A 25,770-nucleotide genomic window follows, 5' to 3' on the forward strand; every position below is an offset into this window, starting at 1 on the left:
CGCCTGGCTGCCCTTCAAGTGCCTCGTGACGCCATTCAAGATAATCTGCTCCATGAGCTTCCCTGGCACTGAGGTCAAACTAACAGGCCTATAGTTCCCTGGGTCTACCCTCCAGCCCTTCTTGTAGATGGGCGTCACATTTGCTAGCCGCCAGTCGACTGGGACCTCTCCTGATAGCCAGGACTGCCAATAAATGATGGAAAGCGGCTTGGCCAGCTCCTCCGCCAGTTCGCTCAGTACCCTCGGGTGGATCCCATCCGGCCCCATCGACTTGCGTACATCCAAGTGCTGTAGCAGGTCACCAACCAATTCCTCGTGGATAGTGTGGGCCACATCCTGCTCCCCATCCCCTTCCACCAGCTCAGGGTACCGGGTATCCAGAGAACAACTGGTCTTGCCGCTAAAGACTGAGGCAAAGAAGGCATTGAGTACCTCAGCCTTTTCCTCATCTTTTGTAACTAAGTTTCCCCCTGCATCCAGTAAAGGATGGAGATTCTCCTTAGTCCTCCTTTTTGTGTTGATGTATTTGTAAAAACTTTTTTTGTTATCTTTAACGGCAGTAGCCAGATTGAGCTCCAGATGAGCTTTGGCCTTTCTAATTTTATCCCTGCACAGCCTCACAACATCCTTATAGTCCTCTTGAGTAGCCCACCCTCTTTTCCAAAGATTATAAACCCTCCTTTTTCTCCTAAGCTCGAGCCACAACTCTCTGTTCAGCCAGGCCGGTCTCGTTCCGCGCCGGCTCATCTTTGGGCACGTGGGGACAGACCGCTCCTTAGCCATTAAGATTTCCTTCTTGAAGAGTGCCCAGCCTTCCTGGACTCCTCTGCCCTTCAGAAACCTCCTCCCAAGGGACTTTGCCAACCAGTGTCCTGAACAGCTCAAAGTCAGCCCTCTGGAAGTCCAAGACAGTCCAAGTCAGCCCTCCGGAAGTCCAAGACAGCGGTTTTACTGGTCCCCTTCCTGACTTCGCCAAGAAGAGAGAACTGAACCATTTCGTGGTCACTCTGCCCAAGACAGCTCTCGACCACCACATCTCCCACCAGACCGTCACTGTTTGTTAACAGAAGGTCTAGCGGGGCACCTCCCCTGGTAGGCTCTCTAATCAGCTGCATCAGGAAGCTATCTTCCACGCTCAAGCTATCTTCCACGCTCTTCCAAGCTATCTTCCACGCTCTATTCTGTTTGCCTTGGAAGATGTGATTCCTGCTGATGAAGTGGAAAAGGGGAGGTCAGGAGAACTGCTGAAAGAAAAGTTTGAAAATCATGAAGGCAGGAATTAAGCATAACTCTGGAGACCATATTCATTTTCACATAGTTATTTATGAACTCAACAGAGAAGGAAAATTAGATCAATGAAGAAAACAATATGATTCTTGAGAATTTTACCTGAGAAATTCTGGGGGGTAAAAAGCATCAAAACTGAGTCAAAATCCAGTTGTATGGGAGAGAAAGGGATGAATCAGATGGCATAATCCCAGGTGTCAAACTTCAGTGATAATGACAAGCAATGATAATGGTACAGTATGAGAGGGAGGAGAAGCCTTGTATTGTTCTGGAATTCACTTCTGCTCATGTTTCAAGTTGATGACAAGGTGTACAAGGGCAGCGTACAATATATCTGTACAAATAACCGTAATCTTACATCTCTTTCTGCTGTTCATGTATGAATATTTTTCTTATCAAAGCGCTAGAGATATTCTTTCTCTTGAAACCAATATAAGCTTTAATAAGATTGATCTCTGATTAGCAAAAAAAACAAGTCTCATAAATCAATAGTACAGGTCTAATCTAGCAGATTTTGTTAGAAATCGATAGGGTTACTGTTTATAAAAACAACAACAACAACAACAAAAACTGAATGTTACTGCTTATATAAAATCTTTTCATGTTAGAAAGTTTCAGGAAAACAATTGCTTTTATATTAATCAGAAGAAAAAAAGATTGATTTATTCAGATAAACATATTTCTCTAAAACAACCTCCTTTGAATTTCTCTCAAACTTTTAGTTCAACCTTTGATAGCTACTGTCAATCAACATCCACCATATTGTGGCCAGCCTAGCTGGCAAGCAGTTGTGCTTGCATCTGACACAGATGCTACCCACTTCTATTTGGCTTATGTGAAAGGAATACATTAGACATCTGCTACAACATTTGATTGATTTATCATGCAGTGTTAAACTGCTTTAAAAATATGCTGAAATCTTTGGTAATGTTCTAGGAAGTTAAACTTAGATCCTCATTCTTCTTACTTTCCTGAATGAGTTATTGAGTATAAAACAAACCGATTCAGGATAGAAATTTTTTAAAATCCTGAAAAAAAAAGTGCTTTATTACTCATTATTAACTAACTAAAGTTTAAATAGTGACTTCATGGTGTAAGATGTAAATTTATGGTGAAAACTGTGAAATGTGGTGTAGGCACAGAATCATTTGGCTATTAAGGTAGTATAATAAATTATATGACCTATCTTTTAGCTATTTAAGACAGCACTCAGGACCTTGAGTGAATGGGAATTCTTTGATGATAGTACAAGAAGATAAGTGGTTGTTACTCTGTATTGTAATGGGAAGAAGAGAGGAGTGAATTCTTTACACAAGCATGTGTTTCTCATCTCAAGATAAGCTGTGGCATAAGCCCATTCTAATAAACATAATGCAAACTTTCTAAATCCTCACCATTGATGTATATCATTGAAATGATGCAGTTTGTTTTGGTGGAAAGTGCTGAGCATTTTGAAGTTCTGGGTAGTAGATGGATGGCAATAGAAACATGGTTAACTTATGTGAAGTTATCCATTTTTATAAACTTCTGATTATATAGATGTTGAAATCTTATCTAGTACCTTACCTAGTATTTACACATACATTTTATTTTTGCCAGAGTAATAGGCTTTCAATAATTTCTGGAAAAATCTCTGTACCCAAACCCAACGGTTATGTATTAGCTTAGTGAAAATTGATTTTTTGTTAGGTAGAATTCACTTTAACTATTTACCTGAAAAACAAACAAACAACAAAAAACCCACAGCATCATACATAAAGATATTTCTTAAGTCAATAACCCGAGTTTTCAGTAAGAAGTATCTGTTCACTTTGCAGTTTTGAATATTAGTCATGTATAAGTCTAAATTAGGTACAACATTATAATTTTTATACAGTTTTTAACTGTCAATGCAACAAATGAAATGCATTGAAATATTTTATTTTCCTGACTGATGAAAAACGAAGGAAATAAAAGAATCATTTCTTTTAATGCTCAGTTAAAATGAATAATGAATCTGTTTTTCCAAGGGTTTTTTGGCTTTTATTTTTAAAGCAATTTACTTTCCTATGATTTCTACTCTAAGTATTTCATCAATGATGTAATATTAAAACAATAGAAAATTTGGAAAAGCATTAGTACTTTTCTTGAAGAAAATTATTCCTATGCTAATATTTTTTTGCCAAATGTCTGCTTATGTTGATGCTTTACATGATTCACCAAAATTAACAGCAATTAACTCATCCCTGAAACTATTTCCTATAAATATTTTTATATGCTTTTTTTCTAACTAATCAGCAATAAGACTACCCCTGATGTTCTTTCATCAGAGTGGACAGGATGCTAGGCTTCAGTCCAACCGAAGTAGCACAACCCTAACAGTAGCAAAGTCCTGTAACACTTACAGGAGAACATTTAGACATCCAAGTATACAGATTATATTGTGATAATGCATTGGGGGTGGTTTTTTTGTTTGTTTTGTTTTGTTTTTTTCTTCTGAATTTGGAGTGAGGAGGTATGCTACTGATCATTTTTTCAACTTTCTGGCTATCACCCCCTTTTCCTATAAGGGACTTGAAAGATTTGTCTAGTGGCTAGTTCCTTCCTTCCTTCCTTCCTTCCTTCCTTCCTTCCTTCCTTCCTTCCTTCCTTCCTTCCTTCCTTCCTTCCCTCCTTCCTTCCTTCCTTCCTTCCTTCCTTCCTTCCATCCTTCTTTCATTCATTCATTCGTTGTCCTCTTGTTCTCTTTTTTTTCCTCTCAATCTCTTTTTCTCTCTTTCTTTCTCTTTCTCTCATTTTCTTGTTCTCTCTTTCTTTTCTTAAGAGACTCAGTTTAAGCCTTTCACCAGAATTCACTAGTAATACTTTTCTTGGTAAATAAAAGATAGTCAAAGTTAGTTATGTTAGTCTAAGTATTCTAAACGCATAATCCTGTATTTGTTCAGTGATTTTGTTTATAATCACTTTTAATCACTGTAAATATTCAGGTGACTTAGTGCATTTACAATCCAGCATATTGGAAGGAACCTGACAGTCCAACCTGACAACTAGTTAGGCTGAAGGAATCGACAGATGTTCACACTGTTAGGGCACATAGACAGTACTGATTTGTGTAAATCAGTTCTGATTTATGAATCAGAAACTTCAGATGAAAGATTGGCCAGTTTTTAAAGATGACTTTTGGTAATATATTTAGTATAAAAGATCTTTTTGACATCTCAGAAGACAGTGAATTGTTTTCAAGAATTTTAAGTGGAAGAAATGAAAGACAAGATGGGTCCATCATATTTTGATGAGGTGGTGGAGCTTGCTGCAAGTGTTCACTGTAGGGGAAGAAAAGTATGAGAAATTTATAGACATGACATACAAACTATTTCTTAGCTTGAATCTGGTCTTTTGATTAATGTAGTCTTTGCAATACTTGCTTTGCACTTGACAAATTCATGTATCCTAACATATCCTTCTACGTGCCACTATCATGATGCTACTCTATCTGCATACGCTGCTTCTGTTTGAATAAGAAGCCTATTTTTATCACCTACTCTTTTAAACTGTCATAGTCCCAGCAGATTGTCCTGACAGTAACTTCATCTTTTCTTCTTTACTTTTAACTTAGAGAGACAATGCTCTTTCTCCAATTACAGATCATTATGGAATATGGGTGGCCTACAGTCACTGAAGCAAGAGATATTTAGTGCAGTCTTATTTAAATAGTTGTCATAGTTCCACAACAACCACAGAGCACTTTTGCAAATACTTTGTAAGGAATATTTGCCTTTACAGTTGACTCTCCATGTAGGTTTTATGTGGCTCAAATGTACTGGGGTTTGGGAAGGAGTGATGAGCCCAGAGGTGTGTGTGTTCATTCAGCATGTGAGGGATTAGACTGTTGTACTGTACTCGATGGGTTATGTAACAGTTAGGAAGATATTTATGACATTTTATTGACTAGTAGTTGATGTGCACCTGGTAGAGAATGGGGGAATATGTGACTAGGTTCATTTTGGAATGATTTTTTTTTTACTTAAAGTGGTAGTAAATGTTCTTAAACATGCAGTGTTTTCTTTCCTTTATGCAAAAATCTAGTTACATACTTCTAGAGAGAATGTTGAGTGAAGAGTACCGAGATTAAAAAAAAAAAAAAAATCCCCAAACTTTAACATTCCATTTCTGTTTGAATCTACAACAAAAGGTAAATCTTTAAGAGTACATCCAAAAACAACAACAAATAGATAGCTGGCTACTGCTGCTGTCTTGATCTCTCTTCAAACCCTTCATCTCCTGTAGCTATGGATGTGTTGATACCTGATTCTTGCCACAGCCCTACCAGGGGACACTTGACATAAATTGTCCCCCCCCAAAAAAAATCACCAAATTACACTGCACTGAATATACTGTTTGTTCAGCAGTTTAGCCAGTGAAAGAATATTCTTGACTGGAAGTGGAGGGAAACAGAAATAGTGTGCCAAAATAAGAATATAAAATACGCCATCTTTCATTGACTTTACTAAAGGTTTTCTCTCCACAAGAGTGAATTGGTGTGAATCAGTGTTTATGAATATTTGAAGTAGTATTGTATTATTTATGTATTAAAACACAGTCCAAATTGTTAAAACAAACAAACAAACAAAAAACTTTCCTATGTTTTAAGATACCTCCTTAGTGTTTTTATACTTCAAACAAATTGTAATGAAAACATTGGCTTCAAATGAATTTGACTAATCATCTTACTGTATTATTATGCTATTGCTTTCTTTTGCAAAATTATCAAATGTTTTATGGAGCATGATAAAATATTACTCTGTACAATAAAGTACTTAAAGCATTTCTGAAAACTTCTGGACAAGACTCAAACTTTCTGGTATATATGTTTTTACATTAGCAATAATAACATGGCATTTTTTATTTATAACACTGCAATATGATATACATAAAAAGTATTGCATATGAGTATATGCACACAGGGAACAGGGAAGCTGATTCTATCATATTCTCTTATTTTGGTTCTAGTTTATACATATACAGTCTCATTTTAAAGGCTGCTAAAATAAGAGCCCCAGGTTTCATATTTTTTATGTAATTCCTTCCTGTGTAATACTTTCTTGTATCTCTGTTTTTAATGAGTGCTGAGGGATAAAATTAACCGATCATATTCCCAATTTTGTAGCCGTTGAAATGAAATAATAGATATCAATTTAGGCTAGCTGAAGAATTGACGAGGTACCTTCTGTTGTGTGTATCCCAGTTAAATTGGGAAGTGATTAAAAACAACAATAAAAGCACTGAAGCCAATTGACACTTTATAGAAATGGCCCCACCCACACCACTTTGGTCAAGGGATGTTATTGTGGTATGGCATTAAATGAGAACTGTTTTTTTAAAAAAAAACCTCTCTCAATTTCATAAATCTCTATAAAATGAAAGCATAACATTAGTTGTGAGAAAAAGAAAAGCTCTTTTCCCCAGGATTCTTTACAGAGACTTTTAGAGGAAGAAAAAACACAACAAAACAAACAAAACAAAAAATAAACAAAAAAACAACGACAACAAACAGAACTATATGAACCACATTCCCTGTTTTCCAGGTCATAACACAAGTCAGGCTGTTGGCCAACCCAACATCAGTTCCTGAAACAGTATCAGAGCAGTGTCAGATCAAGAGGAGGTAAGGAAATATACTGTTTACTTGATGAACAGGTGACTTTTACCTAGGTTAAAATCATTTAGCTGACCTCTGTGCATGTATCACTTTCATTTACAATTTTCTGGCAAATCAAATGATAATAAATTTGCATCTAGTCTGCCAAATACTCCTGACTGAGATATTATAGCTATGACCATTTCTGAACCTGTTCCCTTTTTTTTTTTTTCAGGGAAAGAGATAGTAGAGATAAAAATTTTGTACAGCTTCTACTGTAAAGGAATATGAAAAAATATTTTAAAAGTTGTTTATTATATTTAATGGGACTGAGAAGTCCAGAGAAATTATTAATGGTACTAATGTTTTGAGCTCGGGTTGACCTAAGAACCTCAGAAGGCATTTGGAACTTGAAAGGAAGGTTGGACATAGTTGGCTCTAAATAACGAAGAATTTGCATGAGAGGAAAGCCTCTTAGAATATGTCAATGTTACTTGCCCCTTCAACAAATATTTATAAAATCATATCACACATTTAGTTTGATAATTGGTGTCAGTGCAGAAAAACAGACTCCTCCATACAGTAGCTTTTGTGCCCCTTTTTCCAGTCCCGTTCTTTCTTTACATTTATCTTTGAGGAGTTTTTTTGGAGACTTGTTATCCTATCTTTTCTTTGGTGCCAAGGACAGTCAAAAATGCTTTTGACTGTTTCAATGTCACTTAACTAAAATGCCTTTATTCAGCCTATAGGGTTGGAACTAGTATAATCAAGAGGCTTGACTGTCCCTGAAGTTGCTGTAAGCAAAGCTAATGGTATCACAGTTTGTTTCCTCTTCCTGTTATATTTCTTCTGTATTTAGCATCTTGTGTAAGATATGTTGCAGAATTATAAAACTTATCTTTTGTCTCTGTGGTTCAAGATGGTCCATTTGAATTTAGAGTATGTGCAATATACATAGTTCAGGAAAAAAGGTTTACTGGTATATGAGTAGTATGTGAAGGTAAACCTTATCTTAATTAACATACACTTATAAGATGCTGTATGAGAAGAAAAGATATTTGTAAAGTTACCAGTTCTGATTTTGTAGATAAATTAGTAGACTGACCTTCTCTTGCCATTAAAATCAGTCATAAAAAACTATATTTTAAATGCAGTGCATATTATCATTTATTAAATATTTGAAAGAGACCGTGTATTTACTTTTACTATTCTATTTAACAGTGCTGAGTTATAGGTCAATGTGAAGATTTCCAAGGACAGGGAGACTGTAACTGTTGTTACAGCTATCTGTTTTAGGGCTTTTTTCCAAGTAGATTATTATTATTATTATTATTATTATTATTATTATTATCAGGAGCATTATTTTTTCTTACCTTGAAGTTTTAATGCTCCTGCTAATCTGTCTCTTTTTGATTTGAAAATCTCTGAGCTGTCCAACAGATGAGACATTTCTGTCAGAATAAGCCGTTAGGGATTGGCAGCTCATTTCAGTACTCTGATGTGTGTAGACAGAGTCCTTATTTAGGAGGACAGTTAGTATCAAAAGTTAGTATCTCTTCAAAGCAGAAGTCACACATGTTTAGCCTGAAGTGTGAACTTAAATATACATGATTCTGAAGAGAAAACAGTGCCTGGAAACAGAGGAATTGTGCCACTAAGAGATAAAGGCTACATTTTGAGATTGTTTTAATAAGACTATTTAAAAAAAAAAAAAAAAAAGGCACTAAAGTGAAGAGGGGATGTGCAGGAACACTTAGACGTTGCAACTCAGCAAATGTATAATAGGAGGGTTTAAGAAAAATCCTCTGCAAATGGAAATCAGATCTAGTAGAGCATATTAAGAAGAAACAATTTTTACCACTATAGTTGAAAAGCTTGGAATTAGGAAGACACTCATGGAATTATTTCAGTGAAGTAGTTAATAAGAAATTAAGTATTTCAGACACATGCAGTCTGTGAGAGAGCTGCTGGGTCAGTGGGCCTACCAAAGAATGAAAGGAGCACTTAAGGTGAATAAGGTTTATGCTGAAAAGCTAAGTGATTTGTAACTCTTTTCAAAAAACGTAAATTAAAATGTCAGAGGAGGTACTTGAAAAACATTTAGCAAAAATAGAAGAGGTCCAGAGAAGGGTGACTACATAATTACAGACCTGGAATGACTTTGTAAGAGGATAGATTTGGAATGATTACAACCTTTGTGGAGTAAAAAGGAATGAAATAGGACATAAGAAGCATGAAAAAATGCATATATATATATATATATATTTTATTCCTCTTACAACTGAGTGTATACTCTTTCATCAAAACATATAGTCTGGGGAAGTTACTGCCACAGCTGTAGAATATTAGATGTTTCTATTCTGGACATATGATATGGCAGTGTTTGTAGTAGATAGAATCATGGAGAGTTGCACAGTCAAACATAAGGTAGAAACACATTAGTCAGAATAAAGATAAAACATATAAAATGTGGTTTACTTTCAGAGTTTTTAGAAGGTTCCCTGAAACATCTACAAACCTGGATGGAGGAATATGGTTCTATGATTATATGAATAGATTAGAAGTAAAACTAGTTCCAACCAATGCGCAAGGTTCCTAAGGGAACCCATAACTCACCATACAAAAAGCTGGCAATTCTATTTCACTTTAGAAAATCACTTTAAGAATGTATATACAATGTAGTTTATTAATGTTTTCATATACTGGCTTTATAACATTTTACTATGCACTGTCTGTCTGATGCAGTTTTCCACCAAATAACAAAATGAAATGCATACTTTAGCTTTATATACATACTACTTTGCATATAAGTTTATGTATATATATATGTACACTCACACATTATTTAAGAAAATAGTTGTCATCTGTATGGCCGAGTGTTTAATATTCTACTGTTGATTTCCTGTGTATTAGCAGTTTGTAGCCGAGTTTCATTAACTCATTTTGCATTCCATTAAAGCCTGAATTCTAAAGGCCAATGCTTGCCTCTTCTGTGGAGTACTAGCTAAAATGGATGCAGAAATCTAATGACTTGTGTGAAAAGTCACTCCATGGGAACTTACAGAACTGTGAAATACAGTATACAGAAGCAGTGTGACTCTTCAGAATCTCGTATTTAGAGGAGAAAATACTTGATGTTTTTACCTTGATGTTTTTACCTTCTTCATACATGATTAAATTATTGATGTAAATTTTACCTTGTGAAAATCAAAATATCGTGAAGGCATCCACATAAATTTTGTCCATAAATAGGGCTTTTCCAATCTAGCTTGTGCCCTATAAACCTTTTAGCGTCCTGGTGCAAACAGATTTTGACAATGCAATTAAAGTAAATTATTTATTTTTCTTTAGAGCAAATTGTCTATCATCTATATACAATATACTTTCTGAATCGATATTTTGGGTAAAATTGCAAATGAAATATAATTAAAATTTAGGAATAGATAAGTAGCTGTTTGATCAAATGAATTAATTAATGTAGTGCATCTCTACATTTTAATACAGACAGTTAACTTGCAATAACCTTGATCCTCTTCAGGTCTGCATCCCGTGGAGAGACTGAACCCTTATTTATCTCTGGGTATACTTTCTTTACTTTCTGCATGTTATTTATATGTGCTATCCTCCTAAGATGGAGCAGTGGATTGTTTGGTGATATAAATGTGCAATTACAACAGTTAGTCCTGAGCTGGTGATATGGTTCACTTGATTCACTTGGTGCAGAGGAAGATGTACGTTATGATAAACATATGCTGTGTTCTTTTATGATATCATGATAAATCAAATAGGAAAACAGAACAAATGCTAGCTGCTCTGAATGTTCTCTCTGCCTGTTCTGAGCATCTGTTTTCACCTTTGAAATTAACATCTCTCCAGATAATTGGGCCAGGATACTTCCTGGTCTTGGTTTTTACTTCAGTACTTTGCATGAACAGTTGTTTGACCAAGAAAGATATTAAGACCATAATTAGTTAAAAACAAATAAACAAAAAAAAATTGTCTAATTTATTCTTTGTTGATATATTAAAACACAATTGTGTTGCTACAGCACCAGCTATTTTTTGAAAGTTATTTTCTTGCCATACATTTTTCTTTTATTACTTAATTCTTCTTTTTACCTCTTGCTAATCTTTGTTTCTTTTACTTCATGGGATCTTTTTGCTGCTTCTTCTTTCGGCTCTTCTTTTGGCTTCAGATATGCATTAAACAGCTTTTTTTTTTTATTTTTTGATCTTGTTGAGTAGTTTTAGGACTACTTAAATTCAGCAGGTAGTGTTGTTTGTTTTCTACTTCTAATTTGACATGCCAGCTATTTTTGTCTCTTCCTTGCACATAATATGTGTTCAGCTTAGTTAATATCTACTTAGCTTTGAATTATTGGAGTCTTAATTGTAAGTATTTTTTTCCAGTTTTATTTAATCTGACACACAAGGCATTCTTTACATGCCTTGTAAATGCCTATTATTACAAAAATCAGGCCTCACTATTAAACACCTTCTCATAATACAAGAGAAGAAAGGAATGGTGTAATTCCAGAGGACTCAAAGGAAACATGGCATGACCTGATTTAGCCGATTACTAGCTCAGATAAAGAAATCTGCTTCCTGAAAGTCACAGCATATTCACCCTGCTTCCCCTTTATTCCTAAACTCATACACTGTATCCCAGACTGACTTAGAATCACAGAATCATAGAATCATTAAAGTTGGAAAAGACCTCCAAGATTATCTAGTCCGACTGTCCCCCTAACACCAATATTACCCACTAAACCATGTCCCTAAGTACCACATCCAACCTTTCTTTAAACACCCGCAGGGACAGTTACTCCACCACCTCCCTGGGCAACCCTAATGCCTAAATTTCATACAGTCTGACCTAAAGAATCCAGCTTGCTGTGACTTGTCCTTAACTCTTTTGTTCTGCTTTCACTTTTTTTTTTTTTTCTTTTTACCTTGGTTACCACTTGTCTAGTGCTGTTGTGGTTATCATCAGTTGGATTTTCTTTGAAGTATCTGAAATGTCACTAGTGGGGTCCCTCAAGGCTCCATTTTAGGGCCAGTCCTCTTCAATGATTTTATAAATGATTTGGATATAGGACTAGAAGGTGTTTTGAGCAAATTTGCCGACGACTCCAAACTTGGAGGCATTGTGGACTCGGATGAGGGTGGAAAGGCCTTGCAGAGAGATCTGGACAGATTGGAGAGCTGGGCGAACACCAACCACATGAAGCTTAACAAAAGCAAGTGCCGGGTCCTGCACCTGGGACGGTACAACCCTGGCTATACGTACAGACCGGGCGACAAGACGCTGGAGAGCAGCCCCGCAGAGAGGGATCTGGGGGTTGTGGTTGACAGCAAGTTGAATATGAGCCAGCAGTGTGCCCTGGCAGCCAGGAGGGCCAACCGTATCCTGGGGTGCATCAAGCATAGTCGGTGGAGGGAAGTGATTGTCCCGCTCTACTCTGCGCTGGTGCGGCCTCACCTCTAGTACAGTGTGTAGTTCTGGGCACCACAGTACAAGAAGGACATTAAACTGTTGGAGAGTGCCCAGAGGAGGGCGACGAAGATGGTGAAGGGCCTAGAGGGGAAGACATATGAGGAGCAGCTGAGGTCACTGGGCCTGTTCAGCCTGGAGAAGAGGAGGCTGAGGGGGGACCTCATCGCAGTCTACAACTTCCTTGCGAGGGGGAGTGGAGAGGCAGATGACCTATTCTCCGTTATCACCAGTGACAGGACCCATGGGAACGGTGTTAAGCTGAGGCAGGGGAAGTTTAGGCTGGACATCAGGAAGAGATTCTTCACCGAAAGGGTGGTCGCACACTGGAACAGGCTCCCCAGGGACGTAGTCACTGCACCAAGCCTGTCTGAATTTAAGAAGAGATTGGACTGTGCACTTAGTCACATGGTCTAAACTTTTGGGCAGACCTGTGCGGTGCCAGGAGTTGGACTTAATGATCCTTATGAGTCCCTTCCAACTCGGGATATTCTATGATTCTATGAAATACAGATTGTGAACCATGCCATGTTCCTTATTCTACAAATACAGTATAGAATAAAAAATTAACACTCAAAGAATGAAAAGATTACGTGTTTTTTATGGTTGATAAGCTAAGTATAAAGGCATCCTTACTAAGGACATTGCATTCATAGAGGTAGCAACTAAAAATATTTTAAAGAGGCATGAGCTTATTAATCAAGCAAATATAATTAATCAGCACATACAAATTTGCTAAATCAACTAATTATTCTAAATATATATATTATGTTGTAAAAAATGTTAAATTAAAATATATTTCTGTTTTAATTTGAGTGTAGTTATTTCAGCATCTATCATACTACTAATTCTGGGACATGAATAATCTCAACATAACAAAATGAATTGCAACATTCTTTAGGTGCTCCAGTTTCCATACAGTTTGTGCTTTTCAGCCAAGGGCACAACTTTGTTGCTGGGGGAATTCATGGTACATGGAGAAAACAGTGATAGCTGTATGATTGACTGATTATAAGCATCCCTGAATCTAAGGAAGCTCTCCTCTGTGCTTCAGTGAAGTAAGGACCTGCTAAGATTTTAAGAATCTTAGTAATGCTCTGTCAATAGACGTGATGTTTTTAAGTCCTATTTTCCATAAGAATGAGTATCTGAACTTGAGCTAAATTTTATCTGTAGCTGTATTTGAATGCTTTCATTAGACTGAATCAGGAAGATCTGAGAGGTAATGTATTTATAAAAATAAGATGCTTTCTTTAACGAAATACATATTGAAGACTCAATATCTAGAGACATACAAAGACAAAATTTACTCCCAAGGAAGGAAAAAGCCTTATTTACATTATTGGTAAATAGGAAATATACATTTCATAAAATAAGAAAGAAAAAAGTGTTCTAAAATTACTTTGATTCTAGTTAAATATATATGATGTAGTTGTCTAGAGAAACTGAGACTGGTGCACATCTTTAACACTTAGGGAACAGAGATACAAAGCTGACTAACACTGGTCAGCGAATGCAGCTTGTAGAAGGTGAATACATCAGATGCTGTATTTCCAAAAGTGGTACATAGATAGTTGCTGTAGTTAATGACTTAATTCTACCAGCTTAAAGGCAGATCTCCAAAGTATGTTTAGTCAGGTGAGTTTCTTCATCTCAGAATCCTCAACAAAGAATTGGAGCAGAGAGAAAAGTTATGGAAACTAGAGTCAATTGACAGACAGGTACAGGAGAGAGAAATGATTCTTGGTGGCCTTTGTGCTGATTTCCACAGTCCTCTTTCACACACCCTATTGTGTATTTCTAAGATCTTCTAGACATCAATCTTCAGCACAGCAAATCTTGGCTTTCCAATGGATAAACATCAGTCTTTTCTCATCAGTCACTACTTAACATTATCTTTTTTAATTTTCAACAGATACAGTTTATCTAAGTATAGTTTGCTTTATCTGGAAATTACTTAAAAAATTCTATTGGCTAATTATTTTATAGGTACTGTTTAATTAGTATTCATCTGTACAGAGGAAATGGTAGTACTTACAGTGTAAGTCACTGTGAGTAAAATTTAGAAATCAAGCCTGTAAGCTTGCAGTATATGTCAAGGTTAAAAAAGATAGAAAATAGATTAAATTAGACAATTTACCACTGAAGAAACTTAGACAGTCTTTCAATGTACTAATGCATACTTATTCTCCATACTTACTCACGGGGTTTCTTTACATGCCACTTTCACTTTTTGGAGAATAAAAGATTTCTTAACATACAAAGTTTCAGAATTATTTTCTAGATTCCAATATTAACACTTGTGTACTTGTATGAAATACTGAATATTATCATTGCATTATTTTCATCTTCAGAAGTTGCATTTGGAAGTAATGCAATTGGGATGGTTTGGACCACGTTGTCCACCTGCTATTTATTAATTATTGTCTGGATGACTGATTTTTTGGTAACACCAAAGGAGGTGTAGCTCTTCAATTCTGGCAGCATCTACAGAATGGTGTCACTGTAATGGAGTTTTGGTCAACATAATCTGCTCTACAGTCATACAGCAGTGGTCTGTGCCTTGAGCAATATAGTACATGTAACTAATCCAAGTGCTTCTTGGATATAAGCATAGTGGAAGTCGTATTTGGTTCATGACATCTAAATAAGTTAATGTAATGCATTTTTAGATAACTGGAATTATTAGCTTTTTCCTTTCTTACATTTACTTCTTGTCAAAAACACATTTCCAGTTAGGGATTCTTGTGTCCACATGGTGATAAAAGGCAGGTTGTTCAAGATGAATGGTAACTTTGCCTTAAAAATGAAACTAAGTATTAACAGAAATATGGAAATCTGTGGACTACAACAAATGTACTCATTCCTAATCTAAGCTTCCCTTGTCTATAAAATACACCCACATACTAGAAAACATTCACGAAGTGAGAGCTGGAAGGCATCAATAATAATACATACCAGTTGTAAAATGGACTGCAGAGTGAATGCTGTACCCAGCTTTAGCTGCTATCTGAAAGCATTAAGCCTAGACATAATCTGCATGCTGATGCCAAAGAAATCAGAGAACAATATTTCACTAAGTCCATTTACAAAATCTGTCATATTAGCTGCTATAAAGATGCTTCAGGTTTTCCCCCTGCAGAACAAACTTGATGTGTACAGTTTTATAGGCAAGTAAGCACTTTTTTTCCTCTTGATTCTCCAAAAGGGTTCATAACACATTACATATGTGAATGTAAGCAATGGTCAAAGTGGAGTGCTCTTGAGTAACAATCAGAATTGCTTTTTAGGATGTATCCAAAGCCACACTGGCTCTTAGGGATATTCTCTTCAGTTTCTGGTTGTTTTGTTTTCATCCGCAGTTCTTTTAAAAGTAGCAGAGATGAGTAAGTGGCAATGTGCTACTCACAGATTAAAAAAAAAAAAAAAAAAAAACTGAAAAATTATGTAAGCTACGGGTGGCACAGCACTTTCTGTCCTTTGCTGTTGGAAGTTGATTTTCCCACTATAACATACTGATGCACTTTGCTAATGGGACTTCGGCAAATTAAGTGCAGAAATACACATTTGAATAAAAAGATACCTTACTCACATATGTTTCTTAGTGATGACAAGTGGTTTTAAGATGGAGATTCATGTCAGATGCCCACTAAAGAGTTAAGAAAATTGATCTTCTCAATATCATGAAATTAAACCATCTGTTCTGCTTAGAAAGTCCATAAAAGAACTTTTGCTATCTAAACCCAGCATCTGTTGAAATCATGCTGTATGTATATAGTTAAATCCAAGGGTTAAGAGGGACAGTAGCTGCTCTTTCAGGCCATAAATAGATAGTTGCTAAGATACCATATGGATTATGGAGCGTGGAAGGGTCTCTCCTACATACTTCCTCTGGCTTTGGTACAGAGACATAAATTTCACATCTGGAAGGACTGAATAAATCCTTCCTTGATAAATCCTTGCCTAAAATTGTGCCTTTCTGTTTAGTCAAATTATCTCTCCTGAAGTTCATGTTTCTCATCTCCCGTATTAGAATAGGTCTTTTGTCCCTTTCCATCTCACAGTGGAATCGGATCTTCTGTTTGTTACCGTGCTCTTTTTCCCCTCTTCCTCTCAGCTTCAAATTTCTTTTCACTTATTATACCTGGAATGTATAGATCTGTAGGAGAGGAACCATCTGGAAGTGCCCTTGTGGTTTTGTTTTTGTTTTAATTTTTATTTTTTAATCTTTCAGTACCGTGTCTTGCTGCAATTTGGGCCACTTGATGTTTCCAGATGACAAGGGCTTTCCAAATTAATCCCTTTCTGTTCCCAACGCGTAAGTTAAGAGCAACACCTCCGCAAGTCATACACATACTCTCATACTTCTGACAGTTTTGGGAGGTACAATAGCTCTGTACTCAGGTGCTCTGCCTCCTGAGTGGCTGGTGAAAGGAGATCCCATGAAGCTTGGCTGTTGGAGTAAGAGGAATATCTTAGTATCTTGCTCAGTGGAAAGGGGGAAAAAGTGGAGCTTTTTCAGAGATCTCTCTCTGAAGTCACAGTTACTTGGAACCATATAACCATCACATGGTGGGGAAAAAAAACTCAATTTTTACTTCTGACAAAAAATATCTCCCTACTCCAGTGATAGTCATTACTAATCATTTACATATTCCTTTTGTATTTTCTGAGGGGGGAAAAATAAGTCAGATTTACCTCTAACATGAACAAATTACTTGGGCTTTTTGTGCTTATATTATATGTAAACCTAGTCTTTCTTGCAGGGAACTGGTAGATGAACTTGACCTTGTACCTTGTACTGTGCATTAGTGAATGGCCATTCATATTTTCATTAGTGAAAAAAGGTCGGATTATTCTTATTCTTGTCTACTCGAATTTTGTCCAAATAAGAACTTTTCCAGAGAAAGAACTGCGTGGTCACGATCTACATTAAAAGTTATGAAAATGTGGGTGAGGGAAACAATGCAAAAGACATTCTTAAAATTCCTTATCCCAGTGGTATGTCATGCCCAGTTGCTTTCATCAAAATAACATAATCAGCACACTCATCCAAGTAAATACTGACTGTCACAAACTTTCTGTGAAGAAAGTAAGTCTTCATTGTGGTGTATTAACTATCAGGCTTAGTATGAATTCACTGTTCATTTTGGTTCATAATGATTTATGTGTTTTTAATATAATATATATATATATTTATATATTATATACACTACATTAAAATATATTTCAAAACTTTATTTCAAAAATGTATTTCAAACCTATATTTCAAATGTGCTGAAAAAGGAAACGTAACAATGTAGTACGATAATGCTGAATCAACTTCTTAGTTCAGCTACTGTTGATATTTCACTGTTGCGAAAAATTAATTTTTTTAAGAATCAGAAACCAGTGGGACAACCCTTGCCCTCATCTTTCATATTACATGTTAAAGAATCTTTTCGAGGACATTTGATTGGCTAATGTGGCTTCAAGCTAAGTGCTTGCATGATGCAAGGTCATCAGTGAGTCATAAGTCATAAGTTAGTGATGCTAGGTATGGAAGTAAATAATAATAATAATAATAATATTCAACTTCATTTTTAACGTATTTTTATTTTATTTTTTACTACTTTATTTGCTTTTAGTTCCCTAAAGCATTATCTAAGAAGCTCTCGTTATTTCCTTTTTTTTTTTTTTTTCTGAACAAAAAGGAATAGATTAGTTTTCACATAGCCAAAAAATATTCTAAAGGAAATGGCCAAAATACTCAGGATGTAGATTGATCTGGTATTTTAACTACAGCATTGTGCAAGTTGATATTTTTAATATGTCGTGATTTATTAATATACTAAAGTAACTTTTCATGATCATGGAAAATGGTTAATTTGGGGTGAAATGGGATCACGGCAAATGGTTTGAATCAGCCTAGATTATTCAGACATTGATGTACTTTTAAATCTTAAACAAAAAAAGGAATAAGGAAAAACTTCATTCTAATTAAGGTGATTATTAATTTGTAGAACTGAACATTAAAGTTCAGTTCAAAAGATATTCTAACATGTTTAATTACAATTCAATTACATTTCCTTAAAGTTCTAATTAGCTTGAATTAAATTAAATTTAGATGTTTTTAAGGAAATATTAAAGCAAGCATTAACTAAAACAGTTTAGAAATCTAAATTTAAAAGTTCTGGGGTGAAGTGAATGTATATAATATAACCAGGGTCACACACAGAATACTTTCACTGTGTGACTGTGAAATTGTAGTTTACCTGTAATGTATTTGCAGTATAATTTCCAAAGCTCGCACCTACAATCACAATAGAAATTGTGGTTGTTAGTGACAGGTACATATCCTAGATAATTATTTGATTAAAAAAGCCTCTGAAAACCTGAAGCAGTCTCACTAACAAGTGGAGCTTGTCTGAATTATTTTCCTTACTCTTAGCCTGAAGAAAACTCTACCATGCAAGAAAGGAAATTTCAGATAAAGAATAGTCTTTGCACCTAAGGAAAAACTTTCAGGTGAAAATAAATTTTGTAATTTAAGTGATATAATTTTTTAGATCTTTTTATCATGTTTGAAACATTTTTCAGTGAAATTAAAACTCCATTTTGATATTTTTCTATGACAAAAATAATAATAAAAAACCAACAGTGCTTGGTATTACAGTCAAAGGCATAGTTAGCGACAGGAAGTATTTTTTTAACAGTAATTAAAACATTTGCCATTTTGGTTGTAGCAGAGGTATTTGTAACTTTTGGAAACAAATACATTTAAGGCTGTTTTCAAAAGAGAAGGAGATTTGGTCATCTCATTTATGCACTGGCCCATTGGTTCAGAAAAGTACTGTTAAAATGAGATATTTCCTTCCCTGTAATTACTGAATAGGTGCCTGATGACCATGTTCCCCAAGACAATGTCTCCTCACTTTTCTGAGTACTATGGGATGTATTTCACTGAAGGAACTTCACCCTCAAGTAGATAAAGCAAACAGGAGAACTAAAGCTCTTGGAAGTAGTGCTACAGTTTTTCAAACTAGGGGAAAATGGCAGTAAGAATAGGGAGAGCTGTGCTCCCATACTACAAGTTTTAACATCAACATAAGAGTTTTCTGTACAATAAGTAAGATTACAATTCCAGTTGTATGGCTCTGCCTTATGGGTTTTTGTTAGCTACTAACTACGTACATGTAGATTCTTGCACATGTGTAGTAAGTGAAAAATTTTGCTCATGTCTTCAAAGAACGTCCATTCATAATTATTGATAGAAGTTGAGGATGGATTACTAAATTAGATCAACAAAGCTATTAGGAGAAAAAAAAAAAAAAAAAGGAGGAAAAAAATGCTGTACTACCTATTGGAATGGACCTCAGTCATTTGTGTGATTTTGGCACAGCTTTCTGACTTTCTGTGCCCTTGTTCCTCCTGCAGTGTTTTGTTGCTTCAGATTTGTTAAGATTAGTGCACATTAATCCTTACATTTTTGGGTATCTTCTCAAGTCTAAGAATATGTTTGTAATCCTTATCTTCTCTAGAAGTATTTGGTTATTAAAGTGTTTATTTCAGCAGGACAGTAAAGAGGTGCATTACATTTTGATCATTTTTATTTTGCTCATTGTTGAAATAGATACTGACAGTTAATTTTCATATTTAACGTGGAATGATAGTCTTAATTACTTTTCCAGCCACCAAAACTATTTCTATAGCACCTGAAGACAGATTATTTAATTCTTCTGATACATCTACTAGTAACAACAAAATTGGCAACGGTGAGCTAGTTCAAGGGAGAATTAACATCATCTTTGTTTGTCACCTTTTAGTTGATACTTTTATGTCACCATTTTTCTTTGCAGATCAGTTTAAAATACTGATGCTTGGAAAATGCAATTTCTTAATCTATATATATATATTTTTTACATCAAAACACTTGGAGTGAAATTTGGAGTCAAAACTTAATACGTCCTTCAGAAATATAAACAATCTATGTATTGGTAACTTCTATTGCTAAATAAGTTTCAGGAATGCAATGATTTTACAACTCCCTAGCCACTGTGATATGACCACAAGGGAGGACTACAGCATAAGAATTAGCTCTGCAACAGCAAATAATATCCTGTGACGTTGTTACACCAGCACATGATAACGGGTGAACACATACCAAAATAGCATATGCCTTCATACTTTAGCATAGTTTAGAAATGCATGATTTCATGTAATGAAAACATTAGCTACACTTGACAGTGACTTCCAGGGCTAGCTATTCCCATCTTTTGTATTTTTGTGTAGCTGGATTCTTTTTTCCTTCTGATGAAAACATAAGGCTACACCCTAATCACTGCCTCAGGTCTGACATTGAATCACATATCCAGTCTTCTTTTTGAGTTGGTTCTTGCTCAGTATGAACAGCACGCAGTGGATTGGATCTATTGTTTCACCTTTCCTGCTCCCTGCAGAAAGGGAATTAACCAGTGAGCCATGGTGAGGAATACAGCATGCTCGCAAATTTGGAAAGATCCCTGATTTCTCCAAGCAGGTTGCTGGCTGTCTTAATAACCTCTTTCAAAGTAATATTTACAAAGTTAATCGAGTCAGAATCTATCTAATGTCCTCCATGCCCTCAAGGGTTTTTTTCACCCCCTTCAATGGCTTACTGCATTCTGGTAAAGTCTCAGTGGAGAGATTCCTATCCATAATTGACGGAACTCCTGAGACTGTTGGTTTATATCAATGAGATTATGAAATATAGAGCTCAGTAACAAGGACAAAGCATGTGGATAGCAGATTACTCCAATTGTCAGTGTTTTGTTTATTTGTAATTTTTGAAAAAAAAAAAAAAAAAGAGCTCCAAACGGGAACCTGGAGAGAGAGGAAAAGAAAAGCAGAAAGGAAGGATATTTTCCTGTTCTCTTACAACTCCTGTACTCTGACCCATTGTTTTGCTTTATTTCTTTATCCTTCAGAGATGGATATCAACAGCAATTGCTAGCTGAGTGGCTGTTAGGCCTATCACATATCAAGGTACCGGACATTGTACAAAATGAAACATTTAACTGTAGTAATACTAGCAACACATAAAGAGCTAGCCATTAAAATTCTGACAGTACTGTTCTACCATACGTGCCTCATACAGGACAACATCATTACAGACTTGTATTGTACTGCATGGAAGACATTGAGATAGAAAACACTGACATCTTGTACTGTATTCTTTGGTGCTGTTATGGATAAAACAGCTTACTGTCATGTTGTTGATAGTCAATTTAAATGGTATTGGAACTAAAATCTGTCCAGTGAAGAGGTGAATAACAGCAACTGTGCAACCAAGTTATCCTCAGGCACCTTTCTCTTTAAAATAAGATTTTGCTAATGGTGGGATCTGACTTGTGAAAAGCAGCTGACAATGGGAAGCACAGTTGGGTAACAAACTCACAATACAACTGAAAGTACATTCTGAAGCCTTCAGTGCCAAAAGGAACAGATATGGAGAAAGACATAACAAAATGTGTTAAGTCCCCATGAATTCCAGTTATCAGGGCTGCTATGTCATTGCCCTCAAGAAAAGTGCAAAATTGACATGTTCAACATTTCACAGAAAATTCAGTTTTCTTAGGAATTAGTGCAGATAATTTGAGGGGAGAAATAGCTTAGCTCAGGCACAGAATTGTGAAGCTTAGCAATGGAAAAGACATTTTAGGTAAGGTAACCTTGTCACTTCTCCTGACAGGGCAGAATGATTATTTACAGTCTAGCTAAGCATTTCCCTGTTTTTTTTTTAAAATCTCCTGTAACACTACATTGCTTTTAGTGTGTATTTGTAAATCTCTCTTCCCCCTCACCCCTTCTCCATTGCCCCATTTCTCAGATTTTTATTCTGAAGCTAATAACCTGAAACATCTCTCTGAGTTCTTAATTCCTACCTCAAATATCTTCACTGTGAATGTTTCCTTTTTTTTTTTTTTTTTTTTTTTTAAGTTTTCCTACCTGTACTAAACTAAGGAGCAGTTTAAATGTATAAAAACAAGAGGCAAAGAAACATTAAATTGAACTGATGTTATTTCAACATTGTTTAGTTCATTTTCTGCACAGTCTAACTCCATCAGAAATTCAAACTAGTGGTTATCAAATACAATACATGTCACAAGACTAATTGTTCATTCATTAAAGGTTGGTACTGTTCTGTTTGTTCTTACTAAGCACATTTGAAATTTGGATAACATGTAAAATATTGTAGTCTTAAAACTCAGTTTGGAATGTTGAAAACGATTTGAACAAATAGCTGAAGCTGTTTATTTTTGAAGACTTTACCATCAAAGAGTCACTGTTTAGCTTGTAGTGCTTTGTCATACTCACAATCCAAACAGCTTTTCCCCAGATCATTTATTTTTAATTGCATATTTCCAGGAAACATGAAAAGCTTCTTTTGGTTTAGAAGAGGAATTTGATGAATTTATAGGAAGTGCAGAGACACATCAAATCAATTACCTGCAGAACTAAAACTTGTTCCATTTTGTGCATGCAGATTAAAATGCTGAATTTAGACAGTTGTGCTCTTGGAAATCTAGCTCGAGTGGTTTAAGAAATTAACTTGCATCAATGTTATCTTCACATCATTTACATGGGAGTGCTCTCTTTTTGTGTCAAATCACTGTGAAATAGATTAGTGTAAACCCTGCTCAAAAAAAAAAAAAAAAAGTAATGAAATGAAAATCCTCAGATAATTTAATAGTTTTTTTAAAAGTTACTCTTTTTGTATGTTGAGGAAGAGAAATCAGCTTACAATAGGCATGTGTAAAAGGAATAGAATATTCTCTTTCCATTGCAGAACTGTTTTGATTTTTTTTGTCTGGAATTTTTTTTTAATTCTCCAGGTTTGATTTTACAGCATTATGTTAATATAATGTTAATAGAAATAGCAGAAAGAAAAACAGTATGGCAAGATGAACCGTTTATGGTGACTTTATCATCCCCACAAGAAGCTGTAGTTCAAATCTCATTTAGAGTGAAATGTGAGGAGTTTAAAATCTGTCCTTAATCATCGATTTGACTTGCTATGAAGAGGGGGAAATCTGTAAAGGACAAAGAGGATGAGTGTATTTGTTGACTTGATTAATATACTGTTTCACTTTCAAGTCTTTAAGTTCAGCAAAGATAATCAGATTTATTAACTATTAAAAAAAAAAAAAAGTGCCATTTAATGATATTCAGCAGCCTTATAGGGTATAAAATAGCTTAGCTCTCCAAATAGCTTTTGCTGCTAAGTTCCAGTAAAATTCTGAAGGTTAATATCTTTGGTCACCTTACAAGGGGGAAAAACAGGGAAACCAGATGATTTGTGCAATATCACCTGCTTATGTCTGACTTCAGGGACATTGACATTGTCTAGCCTACTTTTATTTTGTATTTTAACGTCTGTGATTATCAAGGGGAAAAGACTCAGTGTACAAGCTTGAGATGACAGCTAAAAGCAATCAAATTCTGCTAGCGTCTTTTCTTGTCCTTAAGCTTTGTTTTGAATTAGGCAATGTATGTATTATATCAGAAATTAGAAATCGGACACAGCAGTGAAACAGAACGTTCTGGGACAGCACTAGCAGCACAGCTTGCTTTTTTTATTTTTTTTTCCTATTTTTTGGCAAACTTTCAATTAGTCTTTAAAGCCCTGAAAGCCAGGTTTCTGAGCCAAGAAGGAGGACTTGAAGACTGCGTAAAATGCATCCCAAACTTATGATTTCACCACTTGAGACAAGGTGTGCTGAAGTTGAATAAAATTAAAGCTAAAGAAAATAGCTAATTTTGTAACTGTCATCTTATTCAGGTGGAAGAATTGTGTGGAAATGATTTTAAGAGTAAAAAACACCTCTAATTGCTAAAGACAGCATACTTGTTTTTATATGGAAACAGGTTACTGCACAAGCTCTCGTGGTTACTGTGACTGTGGCAAAGGGCTGGAAATAAAACTGAAGCTGTGGAAACCCCATTCTTGGAAGACATTGAAGGCGACCCTGATTTGAGCATCGCTAGCTGGTTTCAGCGGGAAGGTTGCACTAGAACTCTCCAGAGATCCTTTCCAATATGTTCTGTGATTCTGTCAAAACTTCAGCAAAACAGATTCCAATGCAAAAGAGAAGCTGTTGAATTAAAAGACATCCAATGTCCTCTTACTGAGGTGTCACACTTTGCTAAGGCCATAACTGTACAGAAATATTAGAAATTCAAATCTGTGTGTGCAAAGCTAGAGTGAGAAAACTTTTTTGCAAATAATTCACCTGCTTAAATGTAAGAAAGCAGCAGTATCCAAAAACTGAGAAAGAACATGAAAAGAATGAACTAAGAAACCTGTTCATATAAAGGAAGAAAAATGAAAAACAATTCAGAAGATTTTGTGAAGGAGAAAAAAAAAAAAAAGAACTTAAAAGAGGCACTATTTAGCTTGTTAGGATGCTTATAGTTACAGTTCTATCTCTACCCATTTCTTCTCACAGAACTCAGAAACATCTGAACTATTATTTAATGTATTGCTCAGTTAAAAAACAACAACAACAAAAAACACCAACAAAAGGCCTTAAAGTACCTGTGTTTTTATTATCAAATCAAAGGACCTGAGTCTACACTGAGTAACTGGTTTTCTGTCTTATCTGTTCATAAGAATGAATTTGAAAATTGTATGAGTGTTAAGGATGCTTCAGTAAACCTTGGTTTTTAAAAATAATGGAATTACATTTGATGGTGGTGTGGCTCTGTTTTTGTTGTTGTTTGTTTGTTTTGTATTTTTTTAACCATGCTTTGTTTCTGATGATTTAGCAAATTCTGTTAAACTGCTACATCTGCAAATGTAATGACTTGAAACAATATAAAGACTTTTCTTTCTGTGTTTTTCACAGCTCACAGGTAGAAAAGCTTTGTTTGTTTTGTTTTCCTTCTTTGTTTTGAAGATGACACTACAAATAACATGACAAAGCAATACAATTCCAGGTAGTATAATGTTGTCTAATTTAAGTTCACCACACCTATGCTTATTTGGGCATGCATGTCTAGCTGTATTAATTTTTATTCATAAATTGCCACAATTCATCCACAACATGCAGATACTTCAGGATTTAGGAATGGGTTGCAAGTGTTTAACATAGAGAAAAGAGTTTGCAAACCTGAATCTGAGAAGTCGTTTGCAGTTTTCTGAACAGAAAGAGTAAATAAGGCATAATCTTATCAGACTTTATTTATTATCAAACAACATGATATTATGTTTTAATTTTTACTTTCTGGAAGTGAAATAAGGGCCAAAAGAATAATATACCTTCTTTTTAGTTCTGAAAATGCTATATCAGAAGGCACGTTTAGTAAAGAACAGTGTTTTGTATTAAGAGTTCAAGACAGTATGACCTGTATGT

The 25,770-nt window shown here is 35.3% G+C and overlaps 1 long non-coding RNA gene across 1 annotated transcript in view; it reads left to right on the forward strand.

Moving 5' to 3' along the window:
• Positions 1 to 25,562, forward strand: part of LOC121076705 — a 216,939-nt gene extending 191,377 nt beyond the window's left edge. The window contains exon 3 of the long non-coding RNA XR_005823672.1: positions 24,284 to 25,562. This is a non-coding gene — a long non-coding RNA (uncharacterized LOC121076705). The remainder of the gene's footprint in view (positions 1 to 24,283) is intronic.
• Positions 25,563 to 25,770: the final 208 nt, after the last annotated feature.

This window comes from Cygnus olor, chromosome 12 (assembly GCF_009769625.2).
Source record: "Cygnus olor isolate bCygOlo1 chromosome 12, bCygOlo1.pri.v2, whole genome shotgun sequence".
Classification (NCBI taxonomy): Eukaryota; Metazoa; Chordata; class Aves; order Anseriformes; family Anatidae; genus Cygnus; species Cygnus olor.